Below are 25,465 nucleotides of genomic sequence, written 5' to 3'. Positions count from 1 at the left end.
CTGCAGACCCAGGCACAAGTGCTGAAATTGATATTCACAACATGGTTGTGCCTGAGGTTCTCTACTTAGAAGCTCCAACAGCTCCAATTAATCTATCAACAACACCAATTACTGATGCCAATGAAACTCCAGAATTGTCTACAACACCTTCTTTGCATCTAGATGTTGATGATCAGATTATAGGTGAGTATCAGACTATGGCTGTTGATCAGAACTTGGAAGCAGATCAGCACTTAGAGGATGATGTTGAAGCCTCAATTGCTTCTCATACTGTTCTTTTATCAGAAGATGTTGACTCTGTAAGTTCTGATGCTGCAAATGCTGATACTACTGGTGATGTTGTTATAAATGAAGATGCTACTGCAGCTGGTCCATCAGGCCATGCACCTCAACAAACTATTCACAAAAGTAAGATAGTCAAGAAGTTTCTTACAGGAGAAGCACCAGTACCTTGGAGTGAAACTCCTAGAGGACATGAGTGGACTAAGGAGTGGAACACAGTTACCTTTGTTCCATCTGAAAAAATTCTTGCTGAGCACTTGGCAAAAGCTGATGAGATGCTAATTAATGATGATTTCAAGACACAGCTAAGAGTTATTGCACTTACTACAAGGCACCTTCAAGGTCAACAGTCTGTCACTCAAGACAAGTTGAACAGGGTTCAAGAACTCTTAATGCAGCAAGATACACTTGTCAAGCTGGACAAGAAAAACTTTTTCAAACCTACCTTTGACAGAGTTGCTTACATTGAGAAGACCCAAGAGAAGCAACAATCTCAGATTGATGAAATTTTGAAAAATCAAGCTTCTTAGCAATCTCAACTCAATGAAATCCAATCCTCAGTGGAATTGCTTGTCTCTCTTCTCTTACCTGCTGATGCCAAAAAGGGGGAGAAGGTACTTAAGTTCAAATGCAAAACTGTTAAGACACTGAAGGGGAAGGATGATGAAAAAGATGACCAGGGAAACTCTGGAATGGGTGGAGGTCATAGTCAAGGTAGAAGTCTCTCATCAAGAAGAGCTGAAGCTACAGGTCCTAGAACAAGTTCTGATACTGGAAAAAGAATTACTTCTGACACTGGTAAAAGGATAAGTTCTGATGAACTTTTGGATCTTGATGAAGAAATTTCAAGACAGATATTTCTGAAGGAAAATCCAGGAATGGACTTTGAGAGTCTATTGGAAGAAGAAGCTAGACTTAAGTCAGAAAAAGTTAACTCTAAATCTGAAGCTTATGTTGGTAAAAAGAAACTTCTAAAGGCCAAAGGCATTGTGATAAAAGAAAGGACAAATATTGAGGCAACCAAGGCCAAATCACAATTGCAGATAGATCCAAGGTCTAAGGGCAAAGAAAAAGTTGGTGAACCTATAAAGGTTTATGTGCCTCCTGTGGATGAAGAAATTTCTTTTGAAGATGCTGATCTTACTCTTACTTCAAGAAAGATTTCTAAGACAACCTCTGACATGGCTCAAGTTGTTTAGAGTCAAGATATAGTTAGTTCAGATATTACAAAGAAGCAAGTAACCTCTGACATAGCTCAAGTTGACTTGATATCAGAAGATAAGGAAAAAGAAACCTATGACATTGCTCATGTTAAACCTTCAAAGATACTCCTACCAGGTTTCACCAAAGCTAAACAGACTCAACCTTTGAAGACTACTGCAAGTGGTTTTGAAGCAAGAGTGGTTACTGGAAAGGAAGCAAGAGATAAATCTGGATTGGGTAGTGCTGATGAAAGAAGAGTACAGAACACAACCAATGATCCAACTTCCTTAAGTGAACCAGGTGTTGGAGCAACTCCTGAAAGATTGAATCAACTAGAATTTGTACAGATGGTTTACCATACCTACTTGAAAGAACACATCTTGTTATACTTCATGACAGATAGTAGGGTTTACCACATAAGGGAAAATGCTATTCCACTGAAGTATTTTGAAGAACTGGAACATGTTTTATTTTTACTTCAAGTGAATGACAGAATAACAGAAAGTGCTACAAACTATTTGAAAACTCAAATTCAGAGATAGAAAAGGCTTTATTCTGTAAAGTCTGACAGCACATATCTTCCAAAGTACAGAGATCACAAGGGTGATATTGTTGAGATGAAGCCTAACTCTACTAAGATTATAACTACCTTTCTGGGTTATACGGCTGTAGAATTCAATCTTGAGTCTGACAAGGCATATTTGATCAGACTGGATCAGGACATAAGGAAAGCTAGAATTAATGATCTCAGGGCTGCTATCTTCCAAACTGGTGAAGATTCTGCAGAGCTTAAAGATGTTAAAAGGAGGATGATTGATGAACTCAGATATGCTGAGAGATGTTTGTTAAAGAACTATCTCAGAACAACTCCTGATATCAGAGAGATCAGAAAGTGAAGCCAACTCAAGATCTACAACTGCTCAAATTCTGATGTGAATACAGAGTGAAGTTGTTATCAGAAGTTAAAGTTGGTAAAGCTTTAAGGACTGTAATTTGTAGTTATCTAGTCAAATTCTCATGAATTTGTACTTAATGTTTTTGACATCATCAAATATTTGATAAACTTTTATATTATGCTAATTTACAAGTTGGGGAAGATTGTTAGATATATTTGATAATGTCATGACTAATATGATTTATGTTTATTTTTCATATCTTACTTAAACAGGACAAATCAGTACTTAACTGAAATCAGCACTTATACTGAAGTCAGAACTTAAATCATCAGTACTTAAGGTTCAGGAGATATTTATCAGAAGATAATATCAGGACTTAAAGGAAACATTCAGATAAGGAAGGCGGCTGATTGAAGAAAGAGAAGATCGAGACAAATGTAAGAAGAGATATGCATGAAGAAGGAATTCTATGAAGAATATAATACTTGGAAAAAAAGATATCTAATTGATATATTTTAGGAAGAAAAATTATATTCCATATCAATTAGCGATTATCTTGTAACTGTGTAGTATATAAACACAGACATAGGGTTTACACTATAAATGTTATCATTATCGAGAATATTGTTTATTGTAACCCTAGCAGCGCTCGTAATATTTGTTCATCACTGAGAGAGGACAGTTCCATATTGTAACAGAGTTTATTGCTTTGAATAAAGTCTATTTTCTGTTACTTGTGTTATTTGAATTCGATTTGATTGTGCTATACACTGTATTCAACCCCCTTCTACAGTGTGTGTGACCTAACATTCTAAATCAGTTTTGAGAGATTTATTCAATTTTAGCAATTCATATCTAACATAAAAAGCATCATCTCTCTCTTTCTGAGTTTGATGGAACATAACTAACTTTTTTTTCTAAATAATCATTCCTTTTCTTATAAGCAAGATTTTCAGAAGTTAATCTTTCACATGTTAAAGTTTGATCTTTGTAGCTAATAAACATGGTTTTAAGATATAATCCCAACTCAGTAATATCATCAGTATGAAAGGCATAAGTTGTTTGAGGTACCTTTAATTCAGCAGTTTCAAGGCTGCCATCAGCATTTGCCATTAAAGCATAATCCACCTCATCTTCAGAATCTGAAGAGTCTGTCCAACTTTTCTTCTTTGTGACAAATGCCTTGCCTTTGTCACTCTTTCCTTTCTTGTAGTCAGAAGATATATGGCCTCTTTCACCACAATTCTAGCATTTAAATTTTGAGTTATCTCCTCTGTCAGACTTTGCACTTTTGCCTTCATACTTTCTGAACCCTTTCTTATCAGTACTTCCACCTTTCTTGAAAAACTTCTTTCCCCTTCTAAATTTCATGTAGGCTATCTTTGTGATACCCTTCACCATAAGAGCACACAATTTCATCATCTCTTCATCAGCATCTATTTCAGGTAAACTTTCATTTTCTGAATCATCATCATAAGAACTTGATGATTCTGAATCAGACTTTGTGATGAGAACTTTTCCTTTGCCTTTCTTTAAGACAGCCACTTTGGGGAATTCCTCCTCAGCCTTGAGAGCAACTGTCCTTGACTTTCTCCCTTGTCTCTTGCTTCTTTGATCCATCTCAAGTTTATAAGTCTTGAGCATACCATAAATTTCATCAAGAGTAGTTTCATCAAAAGCATAGTTGTGTCTTATAATAGTAGCCTTCAAATCCCAACTTTCAGGAAGAGCTAAAAGGAATTTTAGATTTGAATCTTCAAGATCATATTCCTTGTCTACTAGTGACACATCATTCAAGAGTTTGGCAAACCTGTTATATAAGTCAGTTAATGACTCATCACTTTTTGAGTCAAAGTGCTCATACTCTTGAGTGAGTATAGTCCTCATGTTCTTCTTGATTGCATCAGTTCCCTGACATCTTGTCTTCAAAGCATCTCATATCTCCTTTGCAGTCTTGCCATGAATTATCCTGTTTGACATGATATTATCAATGGCATTATGCAGCAGATGCCTTACCTTTACATCCTTGGCAATGGATGAGATATCTTCAGCTGTATACTCACTTTTCTCCTTTAGTATGGTCTTTGCTGGCTGATCTGCAACTACAACAGAGAGCTTGGTTGGCTTATGCGGTCCTTCATTAATTCTGTCAAGGTATTCTGGATCTGTAGCTTCCAGAAACATAGCCATCTTCACTTTCCATATGGGGTACTCAGAAGGTCTCAGTATGGGAACCCTAATAGTCTCATATCGACTGTGGATTTGAGTCTTTTGAGTTTCTTCAGTTTTGGCGGGCTTGGTTGGATTTTCCAGCTTCTTCAGATATGATTGTTTTGGATCTTTATTGTATGTGTGTTAACAGATAGGCTCTGATACCACTTGTTAGGTCACACAACACTGTAGAAGGGGGTTGAATACAGTATAGAATACAATCAATTCGATTTCGAACACAAGTAACAGTAAACAGATATATTCGATATAATAAACTCTATTACAATGGAACTGTTCTCTCTCAATAATGAACAAATATCATGAGAGCTACTAGGTTACAATGTATGATCTTCTCGATAATGGTAACACATATAGTGTAAATATATGTCTGTGTTTATATAGTACACAGTTACAAGATAACTTTTAATTGATATGGAATATAATTTTGTCTCCTAAAATATATCAATCAGATATCTTATACAAGTCTTTAAGTCCTCTAACTCTTTCCATGCATATCTTCTTTTGTATTAGTCTCGATCTTCTTTCCTGTAAATCAGCTTCCTTCCTTAATTGTTAGTCCTCCAGTACTTAATTTCTGATATCCATCTTCTGATATTTATCTTCTGATAATCTAAGTCCTGATATCCTTAAGTTCTCACTTCCAGTAAGTACTGATTTCAATAAGTACTGATTTCAGTAAATACTGATATTTCCTGTTTGTTAAGATCTGAAAACTAAACATGAAACATATTAGACATGACATCTCAAATATATCTAAGACATCAGGAAACAATAGTGGTACTAATCAAAGAAATAACAGAGAATTCATGGATCAAGGGGGAAGGTTCATCTTCGAGGAGTCAACTTCCATCTGCAAAAAAATGGCCTAAGTCACGCACACCTCACTTAATCATTTGAAACCCTGACAGTGGTGTAAGAACAAGAAAAACCACTCAGAATGAATGTCTCTACCATTCTTTTCTATCTTAAACTGAACCTAAAAAGGTTGAAGAAGCTCTGCAAGATGCTGACTGGGTCACAGCAATACAAGAAAAGCTTAATGAATTTGAAAGGAACAAAGTCTGAACTCTTGTGCCAAGACCAAAGAACAGATTTGTAGTTGGCACAAAGTGGGTGTTTAGAAACAAAAATGATAGTGAGGGCACTGTTACAAGGAACAAAGCAAGACTCGTTGCAAAGGGTTACTCATAATAAGAAGGCATTGATTATGATGATACATTTGCTCCAGTTGCAAGGCTAGATACAATAAGAATCTTTCTTGCCTATGTTGCTCACAAGAAGATTAAGGTGTTCCAAATGGATGTAAATAGTGCATTCTTAAATGGTGAACTCGAAGAGGAAGTTTATGTTGAACAACCTCCAGGGTTCATTGATCAAAGATATCCAGATCACATCTACTTACTGGATAAAGCACTCTATGGACTGAAGCAAGCTTCAAGGGGATGGTATGAAACACTTGCTCTATTTCTGCTAGAGAGTGGTTTCACAAGAGGTACAATTGATAAAACTCTCTTTTATAAATACCATGGTAAGGACTTGTTATTAGTACAGATATATGTTGATGATATCATTTTTAGATCTACTAATGATAAACTTTGTGAGAGATTTGCAAAGCTAATGCAGTCCAGGTATCAAATGAGTATGATGGGAGAATTGAGTTATTTTCTAGGGTTACAAGTTAAACAGACTGATGAAGAAATCTTCTTAAATCAATTCAAATACACCAGAAATCTACTCAAAAGATTCGTAATGCAAGTCTGCTAAACTGCATTAACTTCTATGGCCATTGCAACCAATATAGATTTAAATACTGGTTCTTCAGTAGATATAACTAACTACAGAGGTATGATTGGCTCACTCCTATATCTCATTGTTAGTAGTCCTATTCATGTATGCTACCTGTCTCTGTGCAAGGTTCCAAGCTGATCCTAGAGAACCTCATCTATTAGCTGTAAAAAAGAATTTTTAAGTATCTCAAAGGCACCATGAATCTAGGATTATGGTATCCTAGAGATTCAGATTTTAAGCTAATTGGATATTCAGATGCTGATTTTGTAGGATGCAAAATAGACAGGATAAGCACTTCTGGAAGCTGCCAATTCCTTGGTGGCAGATTGGTTTCCTGGTACAGCAAGAAATAAAAGTCAATTTCCGCATCAACTGCAGAAGCAGAATACATTGCTGCATGAAGCTGTTGTGCTCAGATTCTATGGATGAAGAATCAATTACTGGATTATAGGTTAGACTATTCTTCTATTCCTATATATTATGATAATCATAGTGCTATTACAATGACAGGAAATGCAGTGCAACATTCAATGACTAAGCACATCAGTATCAGATACCATTTCATAAGGGAACATGTGGAAGCTGGTACAGTGGAATTGGTCTTTTTTCAACATATTAGCAAGTAGCAGATATTTCACCAAGCCTCTTTGTGAAGCTACATTCACAAGATTGGTGAATGAATTGGGAATGATTTCAGGACAGTTCTCAAAACTCTGATAATTAAGTCTGCTGATATTATTGAAGCGTGGTATCTTATTATTTGTCAGTACTTGTTAGATATTGATTCTTATGCTAAATCTTGATGCCATGATAGCAAAAAAAATTATGCTAAATGGTTTTATATTAAAATTGCATGTTGAACTACTGAGTTTGTTTACATATTCTGTTATTAGTTAAACTTTCTTTGACTAATAGATTATGTCAGTAGTTGATAAGTCCTGATAATTATAATTAAAATGCTGATAATGATCAAGACTTGATTGTTATACTTTTTTGATTATTTTGAACTTGTTCGAAATAAATTGTTAAGCAGTATTTTTAATTATACCGTAAGATAGTGGAATATCTTTTAGTTGCTTAAATGGGTTAGTTCTTATGCAAGTATCTTGTAATACTTGAGTATTTACATTAGGAATGGTAATTTGAAGAGAGAAATTACTTTTTGCTTACCTAGATACGCGTAATCGTGTATTTGCATTATGGTCAATTATTACTTGGTAAATCAAAGAGTCTCTTCAGCTTTTAAACCTTTTTGGTATAAATACAACCGTCCACTCTTATTTAATATTAATAGAGCTTCTTCAGTTTTTTTAGGCTCAATTTGAGACCGAAAGCATGCATCCATGCATTCATTTACAGTGGCACTTTTAGTCCTCACTTCATCATCAAGATCACCAATTATAGTGTCTCTTGTATGACTTCTATCTCATTTTATGGTGTGATCATTTTGATGACTAGAATTGTCCTCAATTTCTTTATTGTTGGCATGACTTCCAAACTATCATCTCTTTCTCCCCCTAAATTTGTGCCATCATATTCAGGTGAGCTTCTTTCTTGAGATGAATTCACATTATCAGAATTCACTGGTTCACTTATTTCTTCTTACACTTTATTGTCTGCATTATTTTCAATTTTATCTTCAGAATCACTGTCAAGATTGAGATTATCAAATTTTAAAGCTTCATCTTCATTTTCATCAAGGCACTCCAAGCCTGAATATTCTTTCATCGTCAAATATCATATCTTCTCTCTCTATTATATTTCTTTTTTCTAGCATAAAAACTCTATAAGCAGTCATTTCCAATGAATATCCAAGAAAGATAACTTCAAATACTTTGGAGTCAAATTTCCCAACATACTCAGAGTTGTGTTTCAACACAAAACACTTGCTTTTAAACACATGAAGATGCTTAAGAGTAGGCTTCCTTTTTGACATGATTGAGTAAGGTGACTTGCCAAGATTCTTGTTTACTAAATATCTGTTTAGAGTGTAATATGTTATGTTAACAGCTTCTTCCCAAAAACTGGTTGGCAACTTGACATCCTGCAACATTATCATTGTAGATTCAACTAGAGTCCTATTCTTTATTTCAACCATACCATTCTATTGAGTTGTTCTTGGAGCAAAAAACTCTTGAGAAATGTCTTTGTCTTTACAGAATTCACTTAGAATTTGCATTTCTGAATTTTGTACCATTGTCACTTCTCAATCTTTTGACAAAATTTTGATCATCAACTTGCTTTTCAATCTTCTTTATATTTTCAATGATGATGTGTGGAGTATCATCTTTTAAATGCATCAAATCCACCCAAGTGTACCTTAAGTAGTCATTCACCATCGCCAGTGCATACTTCTTTCAAGATATGGACATGACATTTATTTGGCCAAATAAATCCATGTGGATAAGTTATATTGGAGCATTGATGGAGTTCACGGCTTTGCTTTTGTGACTAGAACTTTTCATTTTGCCTTTTTGACAAGCTTCACAAACTTCATTTTGAGCAAATTCCAGAGCTAGCATATCTTTCACCAGTTCTTTTTTCACCAAGGTGTTATTTGCTCTATAGTTTAAGTGAGAGAGCTTCTTGTGCCAGAGTTTGCTTTAATCACTTGATTCCTTGGTATAGAAGCAACATATCATGTCCTTATTTATTGAGTTCATGTCTACAACAAACAAGCTTCCTTTTCTTACTCCTTTCAAAGCAACTTCACTAGTCTTCTTGCTTGTGATTGAGCAATCCTCTTTGTCAAAAATAAGCTTGAAACCTTTGACTGTAAATTGAATGACACTTAATAGATTCACTTCAAGATTTGCAACTAGTTCTACATCTTCAATGACAACATTTCCATGAATCAAAATGCCATATCCCATTGTGAATCCATTATTGTTGTCGCCAAAGGTCATCAAAAGTTCAACCATCTCCTCAAACTGTGATAGCAGGGCTTTATCACATGTCATGTGTCTGGAGCATCCACTATTAATGATCCACATGACTTTATTCTTCTTGCCCTTCATATAATGATGTTTATGTGTGTTTAGCTACCCAAGCAATATTGGGCACATTCTTCTTCTTGATAGAGTTAGCAGAAGTAGAACTTGAACATTCAAAAGAAACATCATTCTTAGTTTGATTAACATTTTTTTTCTTTGATCACATATCTAACATTCACTTCTTTTAGATCCTTTCTCAACTTATGACAACTTGTCATAATTTTCATATTGCATGGAATGCAATCAAACTTGTCACATAAAGAGTAGGGGTCATTTGTTTGAGCCTCATTGTATTTGCAAGCTCCTTACTTTGGCTCACTAACTGTTAGATATTGAATACAACACGAGGGGGTGAATGTGTTTTAGATATTTTTAACTCTTTTTACAATTATTTGGAATGGTGAACAAAGCTGTCTAATTTGTAGAGATATTGTGTTTTGACTGAATAGACAAAGCATGCAAAATAAACACAGTATTTTCAAAACTCACTTAACTTTGTCTTAAAATTAAGTATGTCTTGCTTTAATCCTGGGTTCTTTGTAAGTAAAGAACTCATCTTCTTTCTTGAGAGAATTATAAGAAAAACTAGATCTGTTTGTTACATCTAAAATAAAGGACCAGTGTTTAATTTATAGATTATTAAACACATGTTTACACAACATGCAATAAGATGTACTAAACCCTACTTTAAGTTATCTCTAAATCTTTCTATTTCTAGTTTAGTGAATCTTTGCAAATCGTGTAGGTATGTGACTTTTCTTTATCAGTTAATCTTGGCCTTTGATCTTGCACTCTTCAAGCTGCTTTTGTAGACTTTTCAATCTAAGTGATTAGATAATTTGTTAATTGATAATATTGAATATTTAACTTGTCTGCATTCTGTACTTGAGATTCATATCGAGATCTCCGGTTTGTTGTATAGAGAACTGACATCTCGATAAGTATAATGGCTTATCGAGATCTCTTAGTTCTCTATAAGTGTCTTAACTTGTCGAGGTCTCTGAGTTCTCTATAAGTCAATTTGGCTTGTCGAGGTCTCTGAGTTCTCTATAAGTAACTTTAACCTGTCGAGACCTCTGAGTTCTCTATAAGTGAACTTGGCTTGTCGGGGTCTCCAAATCTCTGCATGTAGAAATGACTTGTCGATATCTCTGAGATTTTTAATGAGAAATTGACTTGTCGATATCTCCAATATTCAGATCTTCATTTACCTTGTCGATATCTCCTAGTTCTCTATATGCAGGAATGAATTATCGATATCTCCAATCTTCATATTTTCATTTGACTTGTCGATATCTCTGAGACTTCTCTATAAGCCATTTTGGACTTCTCGATAAATCATTTCGGAGTTCTCGAATGACTTCTCTATATGACTTGATCTGTGACTTGTAGATATCTTGACTTAGAATATTTTTCCTAAAACAGATTTATTCAACTCCAAGCTTCTTTACCTTTTCTCTAAGGCATGATCTTGTTGATCTTCTTCCAGAGTTTATTCTTAGGCTTGAGACTGTTTATAGAAAAATACTCTAGTCTGATCTTTAACATTTTTACAGACTCAAGTAATACAATACAAAATATAGATTTAGACTATCATACAACTGAATCTTAGGGTTGTCAATATGACTTAGTCTTATTATAGTATAGGCATGTCTTGCTCAATAATCTCCCCCAATTTGTGAGAAGATTTCTTATCAAAGATTCATGCCGGGTAACAAGACTACCCCCAAGTTACAATAATACAATAAAGGTTACATAAAAATTGACAGAAATACAAGTAAAACTTTTATACATTGAGTGATTACATGATTTTGATAAGTACATTCATTACATGAAATCCTCATAGCCTGGCTCCTTTCTAATAAGGTCCTTAAAATTTACTAGAACTTAAAGTTCCTCTATGATTTCAGTTCCTCTTAGAGCTTCCACAAGCTTGAACCACTCATCCAATCAATAACATTCAAATAACCAACTCTGAATCTTGAGCATCTGCCAATTTTTATGTTCAGAAAGTGTCCATCCGTAGAAATTCTGCTCATCCCCTTTGCCTTGAGCTCATTTGATCTTTATTCAAGTCTTGCAATTTCTTCTGCATATTTTCTATCTTTTTCTTCCTTTTCATCCCTTGCTTTTGCATTTCTTTCATTCCTTTCTCTCATCAATACACACAACACAGCCTTCCAAGCCCTTGAAATTGTGTCATTATCCTTCATCAAGCTAATCACTCTTTTAAATTCTGTAGTTGAAAGTGTATCCACTAAGTTACTCAAGTAGAGTGAAGGTACCATCCTGATAATATATTCTAATTTCTGTATAAGATACAACCCTGACTTTGACTATTTTTTAGCTAATTATTGAAAGTAGTCATCATCTGTGATGCACAAATTTAGTGGCAGAAAATCAGTCTAGTCAAAGCAATTCCAGATTGCCCTTTATTCAACTTGTATTTTCTTTGGTTTTCTCCCAACAGTCTCGTAATGTGTTTTGATTGGTAGCTTAAATGAAGGAAGGATTGATATTTTCTTCAGAGTGGTTTGTCTAGAAGTGATTGATATTTTGAGTAGGGTGTTTGCATTTTGTTTATACAGAAGCTTAGGCTTAGAGGTCAAAGATAGTTGAATGTTTGAGCTTGTAGGTTTAGTGGCTTGAGCAAGTTGGATTTGAATTGACTGGACATTTTTCTTTGATCATGCACCATCTTCCTTCTTCTTCTTTCTTCTCTCATCACCCTTCTTCTTGTCTTATCTCTTCTTATCTTCTGTCTTGCTGCCAGTTGCCTTTGAAGGTTGACTTGGATTTGAGCCAGAAGGTTTTTGATCATCTTTCTTCTGCTCATCATCATACAAGTCACCATTTGTATTGATTTGCATTTTGGGCAAATTGGTTTAGAATTTTTCAGATATCTCCCCAGCAACTTGATCATGTCTTCATCTTCAACAGTCTTGTACTACTTTGTCTTTAAGTTTGTCTCCAAGGTCATAATCATTTTTTTGTTTGCCAGGACACTGCTTAGGAATCTGAAAATATTTGTAATGTTTGGTGGTTGGACAGATGTATACCACTCCCTTGCTTGGTTTTAACTATGCTTCTGGAAAAGCAGCTACTTGAGCATTTTTCAATTCATTGAGAAAGAGAGTGTCTTGATGAATCCCTCTGTTAACTTTGTTGATCAGAATGTCCAATTCAGATGCCCTTCTTGTTATGAGATAATTAAAAGACACCTGTATACACCTATCCACACCATAGTCATTTATATTGATAATAATTTTTTTCTCCTGAAAGTTGTCCCTTGTCACCAAGATCACCTTTGTGAAATTTATTGTCTTGTCCAAGGCCTTTTTGTATGTGAAAAATTTGTTGTTTAGAGAATCCCTGAGAGCCTTTAGCAATTCATCAAATTCTCTGCTTAGACTAGGTCCCCCGGTTGCTTTTAGTAGCCTCTCCATTCCAAAATCTACTTGCTATTCAGTTTCCTTGGATTTGCCTTTTTTGAGCCTGGGGATAGATGATCTTAGTAACCTAGCCTCTATCTCCCCCTTAGTCATGTTAGCATTCAAGATGTGAGGTGAGGGGATTTCAGGCCTAACAGCTTTTGGAATTTTAGGAAATGGAATGTTGAGTGCACCCATGATAGCTCCCAATGAGATTGAATTTTGCATTTGTAGATGCTTATAGGAGTCCACCAAGGTTTTGATATCAACCTGTTAAATTTGGACCATAGCTGTGAGTTATGATACTTGAGTTATCAATGACTCATTAGTTGACTGCAAAGTGGAGACTTGAGATTGAAGATCTTGAATTTACAAGTTGGTGAATATTAACAGTGGTTGTTGAGATGCTGAGAATAGAGAGGTGCCAAATGTAGCTTGTACAGCTTCCCTAATTCCTTTCATCAAAAGAGCAGATGGTTCATATCTAATCTGATGGAGTTGATCCAGTTTGTCCCTGATGTCATTATAATTAGTGATTTGCTGCTGGATAACTTCATGTAAGGCTACGAAAGATTCCCGAAGATTCTTGATGCTCTTGTCCACATAAGACAAATCAAACTTGTTCATTTTATCTGTAAATTTAGAGAATTTTTGCTTGATTTCAACCTGAGAAGGAATGATCTCATCTAGCTTATCCTTGACCAGTTTCCTTGTCTTGTCTTGATGATCAACCTGAGTAAATTTTTGAACTTTACCAATGAGGTGAAATGCTTCAAGTTGAGATTTATAGACATATGTGATGGCATCATAAACTTCTTGTGGACTTGGAGTTTTGGAATTACTCCCAAGGATGGTGATGTACTATTCTCTAAATCTGGACAAAACCTCATCCATCTCAAGATGGAAGTTTTTATTCAATCAGGCATCACAGTTGCCATCATGTTCAGCTTTATTAACAATCTTTGTTTTCTATTCTTGAACATATGTCTGATAGAAAAGCATGATAGCTTTATAATCTTGGTTAGACATATATGATGTAAGAAGCTGTTGAGAAATTTGGGCAAGTCCAGACAGCTGATCAACCAATAGATCATTCATTGTTGTTGGTTGAGATTCTGCTTCATGTTGCCACTGAGAAATCAAATGAGGTTGTGCTTGAATAGGGTTAGAGGTAGATGGTTGGTCATTTGGATTTGAGGTGGATGGTAGAGAATCAATAGAACCACCTGTGACAGATTCCACAGTTTGGCTCACAGGTTGATCTGTGGTTATGACAGGGTGTTGTTCTCCACTTGTGGTGGGAACCTCCATTGGAATTGGAGGGGTTTTGATCAGGTTACTGTCATGTACCATGGCCTCAAACCCATGTACTTCTTTCAAAGCATAGTCACTTGAATGTGATGTACTTGCCTCCCCCATAGCATGAACATTGGCAATTGAATTCCTAGCTTCAATTGTGAGTGCAATTTTTAGCTAGGGTTTTGAGGGGAGTTATTCCTTCAAGAGGAACCTCCAATTAAATTAGAGAGGATTTAGATAGCTCCCCCTCAGGAGTACTACCCCCAAACCTTACAACTTGTGAAGGTTGATTTGCACATGAAGGTGTATTTGAAACCACCACAGGATCTTCAGTAAAAACTAATGAAACCCTTGTGTTTGTGTTGGTGTCATCAAGATCTACCCTGGCATGTAGCCTCTCACCAACTAAATTTGGTTCCTGGGTGTTGAGCACAGTCTCATGAACTGTGTCACTTGAAATTGGCAACACTTGAGATGTAGATTCAAGTTTTTCATTAAACGAAAAAAAATATTAGAAATGAGATTTGTGATTTCAGAATTGAGCTTTGGCAGCTCCCCATGAATAGATAAGCGAGCTTGAAATGATGTGCTCTCAATGTGTGTGTCATCCTTATTTCTTCTTTCATATGCTTGAGTTTGCTCAAGTGTTGGTGCAGACTCTTTACAAGGTGCATTAGGGTGGATGCTTTGTTCAATAGACACCTTATTGAGAGGATGCCTCTAGAGTCTGTTTTATGCCCTCTTTTGCAACTACATCCTTTTGAGAGGATACAGAGGTAGCTTGAGTGGTCTGCTTAACCTTCTTTAGTTTCTTGACCAAGGTTGACTCTAGTTCTGTTTGATCCTCACCACTCTCATTTATCATAGTCAAAGGTGCCTGCATTCTCTTCTTTTTACTCATTTCACCATTTTGAGAGGATGAAGTGGTTGGTTTCCTAGCTTCTACTGGTAAAGAAGAAAGGGTCTCATCTTGAGAAGGCCCCTGTTGGTGTTCCTGTGTTTATTCTTCCATAGGTACAGGAGCCATTACTGAACTAGTTTTGACTGTAGAACTCATTCCAGGCATTGGGTAAGGGTAAGTCTTGAATCTCTCCAACATAAATGAAGTGATTCTAAGACTTACAAGTACCTTGTTCTTTATAATGAGTGAACCAAATAGAACTTTAGACACTTGTTTACAATTGCTTATTTTAGTTCTATCTATACCATTAAGCATATGAATGTAATGCACTTTATGATTTAAAGAAGATATTATAAATATAGGAAGAAAAATTTCTTTACCTCTTAATGTCAAAGGCATTATGAGCCTGGTGATGAGCTCCTCCATTATCAGATGTCCTACATTGAGGTGTCTGTTATGAGCCATAGAAAACACCCGCTTCTAAACAATACTTGAAATGTTGTCATGTCTTGTCTTTCTAAAGGTGAATGCTCTCACAATAGAATCAAACAAGAAAGACCATTCCCTCCTTAGGTACTTCTTGTTCAGGTTAGCCAGGTTGATTCTTTCACTTTAGTTGATGAAGTCCCAATGAACTCAGCTATCTCATCTTGTGTTGGAACCTCCACCAAATTTTCAGTTGGGATGCCCAAAGCTACACTGATATCAACTTCAGAAAATCCCACCTGTTGGCCTTGAATGGAGTAATTAACCACCATGGACATAGCTTGGTTCTCATGCCCTATTATTCTTATCAGAGCTGTGCTCCAGAAATCCCTTAGAACATCCAAGTACAGTACTGGATTTTCTGTTAGAGCACCTGTAAAGTAAGTTTTAGAAAGAAACTTCATAAAGCTCTTGAAACTATCAGGAGCTTAATTTGCATCTGTAAAAGAAAGATAATTGGTGCCCTCATTTGGGATGAAAGATGTAACTAAGTTTGATTCCATTGGAATAGTTTAAATTTGAGTGGGTAAGAAAAATTAGAGAGAAAGAGCTTGAAATGAGTGAAAACGGTTTGGATTTGGAAAAATTAGGTCACTTAGAGATCTCGAAGGCGTAAAGAGGTGTAAGTCCAGATATCTGGGTATTTATAGTAAAAGGTAAATGACTTATCGAAAACTCAAAATAAATGTTTGGAATTTGCTTATCGAGAAGTCATATTGAGAGAATAGATACATATCGATATGTCATTTTCCTGACTCTTATCGAGAACTAGAAAATGACTTATCGAGATGTCAAATAAATACTCAGTTTGTCCAGAATGGACTGAAATATTCCAAATTATTATTGATTAAATCAATATAAAATTAAAATGAATTTATTTCAAAAGTATCATGCTGAAAATAATTTATCAAATAAAATTATTTCAGTCTGAGTTAAAGATAACTTTAAATTGTACTTGTAGAGAACTCAAAATAATTCACTCGAGATCTCTACAGTACTTAACGAGAAGTCATAGAGTGACTTATCGAGATGTCCATTCGAGAAGTCTGGTAATGACCTTATTCAAGAAGTCATAACGACTTATCTAGATGTCCACATAAAGTCTAACAAAGATTTATCGAGAACTCTATCGAGAGGTCAAACTAAATTATCGAGATGTCCACTCGAGAAGTCCAAAATAGAATTATTGAGAACGACTTCAAGAAGTCTAAAAATGACTTATCTAGAAGTCAATTAGACTTATCGAGAACTCAGTCTATATGTACTTTTGCTGCTTTTCAGGTCTGTCTTTTATTAACTTCATAAATTGAAGATATGAATTAATCAAAGAGACAGTTTACTTAGAATTTGAAAAATTTTAAGTTATCGAAAGTAAAATGAAAAATAAAAATGCAGAAAATCTAAAATATTTATAATTTATATTCCAGTTAATTTCCAATTAATCAAATAAATTTTGATTTATCAGAAATTAATCTGCTGCAAAACATTAGTTGAGTTCTTGCCTTTAGGGTAAAGAATTAAGCATACCAATTTCACTTACAAGTCTAGTGAAAGTAGCTTCATCCAAAGGTTTAGTAAAAATATCAGTTAATTATAATTCGGTTGGAACAAAAAATAGCTCAATGGTACCCATGTTTTCTAATAAAATGGTACCTTACATCTATATGCTTTGTCCTAGAATGATTTATCGGATTAGCAACAATAGATATGGCACTAGTATTGTCACACATAATTGGAATTTTGTTTAACACTAGGACATAATCCATTAGCTTATTTCTAATCCAAAGCACTTGAGCACAACAACTTCCAGCAGCTATGTATTCAGCCTCAGCTGTAGAAGTTCACACAGATGGTTGTTTCTTGCTATACCAGGATACAAGTCTTTGTCCAAGGAATTGACAACTTCCACTAGTGATCTTTCTATCAACCCTGCATCCATCAAAATCTGCATCTGTGTATCCAACAGCTCCAAATCTTGTTCCCTTAGGATACCATAATCCCAAGTTTCGAGTCCCCTTCAAGTATCTAAAAATTCTCTTTACATCCATCAAATGTAGTTCTTTTGGATTGGATTGAAATCTTGCACACATACATGTTGCAAATATAATATATGGTCTACTAGCAGTCAAATATAGCAAAGATCCAATCATTCCTCTATAACCTGAATTGTCTACACTTTTTCCTTTCTTATCTTCATCCAACTTTGTAGCTGTAGACATAGGTGTTGATGCAGGTGAACAATCAACCATACCAAACTTCTTCAATAGATCTTTAACATACTTGGTATGGCTGATGAAGATTCCATTACTTCTTTGACTGACTTGAAGTCCAAGAAAGTAACTTAACTCTCCCATCATACTCATTTCATATTCACTCTGCATGAGTTTTGATAATCTTTGACATAGCTTTTTATAAGTAGAACCAAAAATGATATCATCCACATAGATCTGAACTAGGATCATATCACCACCATGCTTTTTGTAGAATAGAGTCTTGTCAATAGTACCTATGGTGAAACCATGTTTAATCAAAAATTCTGACAGTGTGTCATACCGTGCTCTAGGTGCTTACTTTAGTCCATAGAGAGCCTTTATAAGTTGGTAAATAAAATATGGAAATTAAGGATCTTCAAAGCCAGGTGGTTGTTGCACATAAACTTCTTCTTCCAACTCACCATTTAGGAATGCACTCTTAAAGTTAAAATATGCAGCAAATGCAAGAACGATTCTTGTTGCTTCAATTCTTACAACTGGAGCAAAAGTTTTATCATAATCAATTCCTTCTTCTTGTGGGTAGCCTTTTGCAACCAACCTTGCTTTGTTTCTTGTCACAATCCCATTTTAATCCATTTTGTTCATGAACACCCCTTTTGTTCTGATTACAATTTTGTTCATTGGTGCCAGAACCAACTTCCAAACTTTATTCCTTTCAAACTGATTTAGCTCCTCTTGCATAGTAGATATCCAATAAGGATCAAGTAGGGCTTCTTCAATTTTTTAGGCTCAACTTGTGACGGAAAGCATGGATGTAGACATTCATTTGCAGTTGCACTTCTATTCCTCACTCTAGCATTTGGATCACCAATAATTTTTTCTCTTGTTTGAATCCTGTCCCATTTCCGGGTGTGAGTTTGTTAATTTGAGTTCTATGCATCTTCATTATTGGCATGACTTGCAGAACTTTCTCATCTTTCTCCCCCCGAATTTGTGTTATCAAATTCAGGTGTTTGAGATGAGCTTCCATTTTCATGATTCACTTGTTCAGTTGACTCTTCACCATTCTGTTGCTTGTGTTGACTTCAGCTTCATCTTCAGAATCACAATCAATGTTGAGATTTTCAAATTTAAGGGCATCGACTTCATTTTCATCAAGGCATTCCATGCTTGGACACTTGTCATCATCAAAAGTCATATTTGTACTTTCCATAATTTTCTTTTGTTCAAGCACATAGACTTTGTAGGCAGTTCTCTTTAATGAATATCCCAGAAAAATTGCTTCAAAAACCTTAGAGTCAAATTTTCCCACATATTCAGAGTTGTCTTTTAAGACATAACACTTGCTTCCAAACACAGGAAGATGCTTCACAGTAGACTTTCTTTTAGATAAGATTGAGTAGGGTGATTTGCCAAGATTCTTGTTAATGAGATATCTATTTTGAGTACAACATGTAGTGTTGACAGCTTCTTCCCAAAAACTTGTTGGGAGTTTGGCATCCTGCAGCATTGTTCTAGAAGCCTTTACTAATGTTATATTCTTTTTCTCAACTACCCCATTTTGCTGAGGTGTTGTACCAGTTGAGAATTCTTGAACAATGCTCTTGTCTTTGCAGAATTTAGTTAAATTTGCATTTCTGAATTCTATGCCATTATCACTCCTCAATCTTTTCACACAATTCTGATCTTCAGCCTGGTTCTCAATATTCTTGATGTGTTCAATTATGATGTGTGGAGTTTTATCCTTCGAATGCATAAATTCTACCCATGTTTACCTTGAGTAGTCATCCACCATCACAGGTGCATATTTCTTCCTTAAAAATTGACAAAACATTAATTGGTCCAAATAAGTTCATGTGAATAAGTTGCAAAGGTGGACGTATGGAATTCACAGTTTTACTCTTGTGACTTGACTTCTTCATTTTGCCTTTTTGACAAGCCTCACAAACTTCATTTTGAGCAAATTTCAGATTTGGCATGTCTCTCGCTAAATCCTTTTTCACCAGGGTGTTGATTGCCTTGTAATTTAGGCGAGAGAGCTTTTTGTGCCATAGATTGCTTTGTTCTACGGATGCCTTGGTGTAAAAGCATCAAATTTCTTCCTTATTTGCTGAGTGTAAATCTGTAACAAACAAGCTTCCCTTTCTTACTTCTTTCAGAGCAACTTCACTAGTCTTTTTGCTGATGATTAAGCATTCTCTTTTGTCAAATGTAACATTTAATCCTCTATCTGTGAATTGACTGACCCTAAGGAAATTTACTTTCAAACCAGCAACCAGTGCTACATCTTTAATAAAAACATTTCCAGAAATTAATTTTCCATATCCCATTGTGAAACCTTTGTTGATGTCTCCAAAAGTCACTAATAGGCTAGCCATCTCCTCAAACTGTGATAGCAGGGCCTTATCGCATGTCATATGTCTTGAGCATTCACTGTCTATGATCCATATGATTTTCTTCATTTTTCCCTGCACACAATGAGGATTAAATGTGTTTAGCTACCCAAACAGTGTTGGGTACTTTTTTCTTGTTAACAGAATTTGCAAAATTAGAGTGATTTGATTCAGAAAGAATGGTGTTTATTGATTGATTTACATGTTCCCTTTTAGTTGCAGACCCAATATTGACTTTCTTGAGGTCTACTCTCAGCTTGTGGTAACTTGTCATCACTTTCATGTTTCAAGGAATGCAATCAAACCTATCACTGAAAGAGTAGGGATCTTTAGTATTTGCTTCATTATACTTGCATGCTCCCAATCTTGGCTCACTAACAGCATTTTTACAAAGGTGAGTTAAATGATTTGTACAGACATATTTCTGACACTATTTCCTAGGAGCATCTGCAAAAAATACAAAGTTATTGCTCTTGTTTATTCCAATCTTCCCATTTCTATTTTTCTTCTTCTTTTCTATATTCGCAGTCTTAACCTCCTTGATAGGCTTCTTGGGGGTTTGATCCATAATGGGCTTCTTCTCAGTTTTAGAAGGTGGAGTTGTTTCTTTGCATTTCTTTTTCATTATCCTCATCAGCTAATTCTTGCTTTATGATCAACTCCTCTTCAGTGAAATTTACTTCACATGCTTTGAACAATGGTGAACCAACCTTTTTCAGCATAGCTGGGACATCTTCACTTACAATTGCTTTTCCCTTGTCACCTTCAACTTTCTTATTGATGTTCAATACATCATAGTCTAAGCCAATATCTATGTTAGCACATGGCTTGTTCTTCTCAAGGTACTGACCAATTAGCTGAGATACATTTCTGAATGATTTTAGGTTCACCTTATTCTTCTCTAGCTTTTCCCTCAACATAACGTCTATCTCAATAGCACACTTTAGCTTGTTCTTTAGATATTCATTTTCTTTCTTGACAGTTTCAAGCTCAACAAGCTGTAGTTCCAAATTTTGTTTTTAAATCTCAAGCTTTTCATTTACTTTTGACAGCCTACTCACTTCCTCAGTAGCTTCTACCATGCTTATATTGACTAGCATTTAAATCAATAGTGGTAAGAGTTGGTACCTCTATTTTTGATGAGGATGACTCTCCTTGCTCCAAGTCCATGAGTGCATATTTTCCAAACTCCTCATCTTCATCATTATCAGAATGATCCCAACTTTTTACTTCTGCAATATAAGTTTTCCCAGACTGTTTCTTCAAGAGAGCTTCATACTTAGCCTCCAGTTCCAAATATTCTTTATCTTTTTTCACTTTTTTAGGCTTTCTACATTATGTGGCAAAGTGGCGCAATTCATCACAATTGAAGCATTTTATTTTTTGATCTGTCAACAGATCCAGTTTTGTAGCCATTTTTGCCGCTAGAGTTGTACTGAGCTTTTCCTTTCCAGCTGCTGTCTTGTTGAATGTCTGTCCTTTGTTCTTGAAGAACTTTGGCTTCTTCACTCTAATATTGAAGAATTTCCTTGCTAGGTAAGCCATGGATTGATCCATCTCATCCAGTTCATCCAAGGTATAGAACTCATCTTCTTCAAGTTCCAGAATGACTTGCTTCTGTGGCTCCTTGTTCTTTTGCTCAACATTTGAGACAATTGGAGTCTGGATTTCTTGTTCATCAACAGATGAATTACAATCATTAATAACTAGTGCACTTGAACCATCAACAATGTGCCTTTGACCAGCTCATAAAGATTTTCTTTGAATCATTTCCAATTCATAGGTTTTTAAAATACCATATAAAACCTCCAATATCATTATGCTCAAGTCTCTTCCTTCTCTTATAGCTATAATTTTATATTCAAGATGGTCTGGAAGGGTGAACAAAAATTTCAAGTTAAAGTCTTCAGCTTCTTAGTACTTTTCATGAAGCTGCAAGTCATTAATCAGCTTATTGAATCTTTCAAACACATAAGTAACACTCTCCTTTGGTTTAGCCATGAAACCCCCATACTGAGACACCATTATTCTCCTTTGGTTGGATCTAACTTCCTTTGTACCTTCACACATAATTTCTATTTTCTCCCAGATCTGTTTAGTCGTGTCACAGTTGACAATATTGTTGTGCATGACATTGTCAAGTGACTCTATCAGAAATAATTGCAGACCACTATCAAGGGAAACTTTTTATTTTTCATTTCTGTATATTTTAAATGTAATAACCCCAATTTTTGGAAAATTTTTGAAACCCTTATGAATAGTGTTTTTGCTGAATGAGAAAACTTTTCATGCCACACTATGTAGGGGTTCTGTTATTGATCTTCTGGGATATTATTAGTACTCTATGTGGTATATAAGTGTATGTAAAGATCGTCAGAATCCAATTTCCGAACACTTTGATTTTTCCCGGAAATCCACTAGATACGGAAAGAATTGAGAAAAAGGTAACAGGATAAAAAGGATTTAAATTAAAGGATTATAAGAGAGGATCATAAAAAGGAATATAATGTATTGAGATAGGTTAAGGGAACCTAAGTAATAAGATCCCGGGTATGATCCCTCAAACGATAAACGAAAACGAAAGTTAAGCGAACCGTATAACAGATCAGCGGTCATTAGGCAAACAATTAAAAGCTAATCAAAGGGATTAGTGGGGATGATGTCATCCAACCAATAGAAAGAGGACAAAGGAGGGGTGATGACATCACAAAGTGATGTAGGCATGACATGGGAAGGAAGGAGGTGTGGTTGAATGAGAACCACACAAATTCAAGGGCAACAAGGTAACTGACTAAATCAAACAACAAAAATCAACCAACCAAAAGCAAAACAAGGCAAAACACAAAAATCTCTCTTCTTCTTCTTCATGCTCTCGGCCCATTTCTTAAAAAATGAAGATCCAAGCTCCACCACTTACTATTTAGCAAGGTAATTATCTAAGCTTCCCCATGGATAGTTACATACTTCCTATAAGTTTAAGCTTCTAATTCCAAGCCAATCATTTTCTATAAATCATGGAAGAAGATGGTGAATAGTGTTTTTCAAGAAATAAAATTTGTGTTCTTGAAGTTTTGTTTAGATTAAGCTTGGATAAGGACTTTAAGGGTGATTCCAAGCCATTCTCTTGATTCTCCACTCTCCAAGGAAGGTATAAACTACAAACCCTAGCTTTAGTTTTGAGTAATTAGGATTGAATGTGTTTGATATAGCATATGTGAAGCATGATGCTTGATTGGTTGAAGTTTGGTTGAGTTTGTAGAGATTAGTTGGTTTTGTTGCATTGTTGGAGTTGTAAATCTTGGTAATTAGTTAAAGAACCTAAGTAAAGCTTTTAGTTCATGTGGGGAATAATTATAAATGGTTAATGTGGATTTGTTGGGGCTGTTATGATGTGGTTTGGAGGGATATTGGTTGTATGATTGATTTGGGGTTGATTTGTGGTTGGTTTTGAATGGTTTAAAATTGGGAAAACGCGTAAACATAGCCGTCGTAACGTCCGATTTTCTTTAGACTATTTTTGTGCATAACATTAGGACCCGAGAACCCCCTGCTAGATTTTGACCATTGCCATGTTTAGATAGTTCATATTACGAGCTTCGTTTTGATATGTAGTTCGTTCGATTCCGATGCACGGTTTAGGAGAAACGACCGTTTCAAGTAACGGCGTTTCGCGAACGAAACTTTCCCTTCGCCTTACTTTGAAACATAGGTTAAAGACCAAAAAGGGTTAATTAATGCATGAAACAATTATGTTAAGAGTGTTAGGCAGTTGGTAAGACACTCGCGAAGGAATCGCCTTAAAACTCGTAAAGGTTAAATTATTAAAAATAGTGGAGCCGAGGGTACTCGAGTGACTTAAGAGAATCAGTAAGCGCAAAACGAGCGTTAGAGTCTGAGTTGGTTAGAGTATAGATTTACAAGTGACTTTGGTTTAATTCCAACTTACTTGTTGTTTATAGGTTACCAGACTCGTCCCGAGCCATTCGTAACCCCCAGTCGCTCAGGCAAGTTTTCTACCCGATATACTGTTGTTGTGATGTAAATATATGTATATGCATTATCTTGTGATAGTGCATGATTGTTATTAGCAAATTTTGCGATATATTGGAGCATGCTGATATGGTATATATGCATGTCTGTTTCGTAATCTGGTTATCTATCTGTTGATTTCAATGCTTATAGTTGCATAATACCTATGCTAGAAATAAGCAAGTAGTTGCGTATACCCTTAGTATAGGGGATAAAAGGTGAACATATTTCTAAACCGGGAGTCGATGTTCCCGAGTATATTATATATATATATATATTTATATATATATGGATATAGTTTTTAAAACTATGGATCGAATAAGGTTTATTCGATACCTTTATTTTACTTAATTGAATATTAATTTGAGTATTCATTCGAGGGCTTATGACTCAGTTTATTTTATTATTTGAATATTATTTGAATATTCATTCGAGGGCTTATGACTCAGTTTATATTATTATTGAATATTACTTGGATATTCATTTGAGGATGTATGACTCCTTTATTTTATGAATATTATTTATAGTATTCATTCGAGGTATTATGACTCCGCTTATTACTTAATAATATTCTTTATTGTATTAAAGAATAAGGTGTCGATAGTCAAACTTATTTTTGAATATTCAAATAAAGATATTACTTTCGTATAAGTATATCTTTGATTATTTGCTATTCATTTCAAGTATAAGTTTTAAAACTTCTACTTCAATTATTTTTATAAAGATTATTCTTTATGGAAATATTATTTAAATAATAATATTCAGATATTTTCTAATATATTGGGACTGATTTATTTTGTTAAATCAGCATCACTCCAAACATTCTTAAAAATATTTTGCGAGTCTTCAAAATGATTTTTTAAAGTTAGAGCGGATCCCAAAACTCATTTTTTTTAAGATCCTCCTTTCGAAGGGGATTTAAATACTCGCTCAAAACCTGAGGGATCCGGCTCTGTGGTGTGTTTTATATTCGCAACAAGGTTGCTGTTTTGATAAATGAATTGATTACTTACCCAACACTCGGGAAGTAAAATTCTTGGAACAAGTTAATCCATTAACAGGCATCGCCTGGGAAATATCGGTCAGTTCTCCTTTCCAAATAGATACTACTTCTTGGTGGAGCCGTATCAACAAGTTTCTACTTGAGGAAAGTGGGGACGAGCTTTACGTTTCAGAGTCATGGATTTCATCTGAACTAGGAGTGGCGTAAGTGGCCGAGTAGCGCCGGCCCAGCCTTATTATATTGGCCCAAATGGCCTGGAAGTTCCGCTAAGGCGGTTCATTCCTTAGGAGTTCAGTGTTCGGTTGACAAGTAAATC

The sequence above is a fragment of the Apium graveolens genome, chromosome 4 (assembly GCF_009905375.1).
Source record: "Apium graveolens cultivar Ventura chromosome 4, ASM990537v1, whole genome shotgun sequence".
NCBI lineage: Eukaryota > Viridiplantae > Streptophyta > Magnoliopsida > Apiales > Apiaceae > Apium > Apium graveolens.
This window is presented reverse-complemented; position numbering follows the sequence as displayed.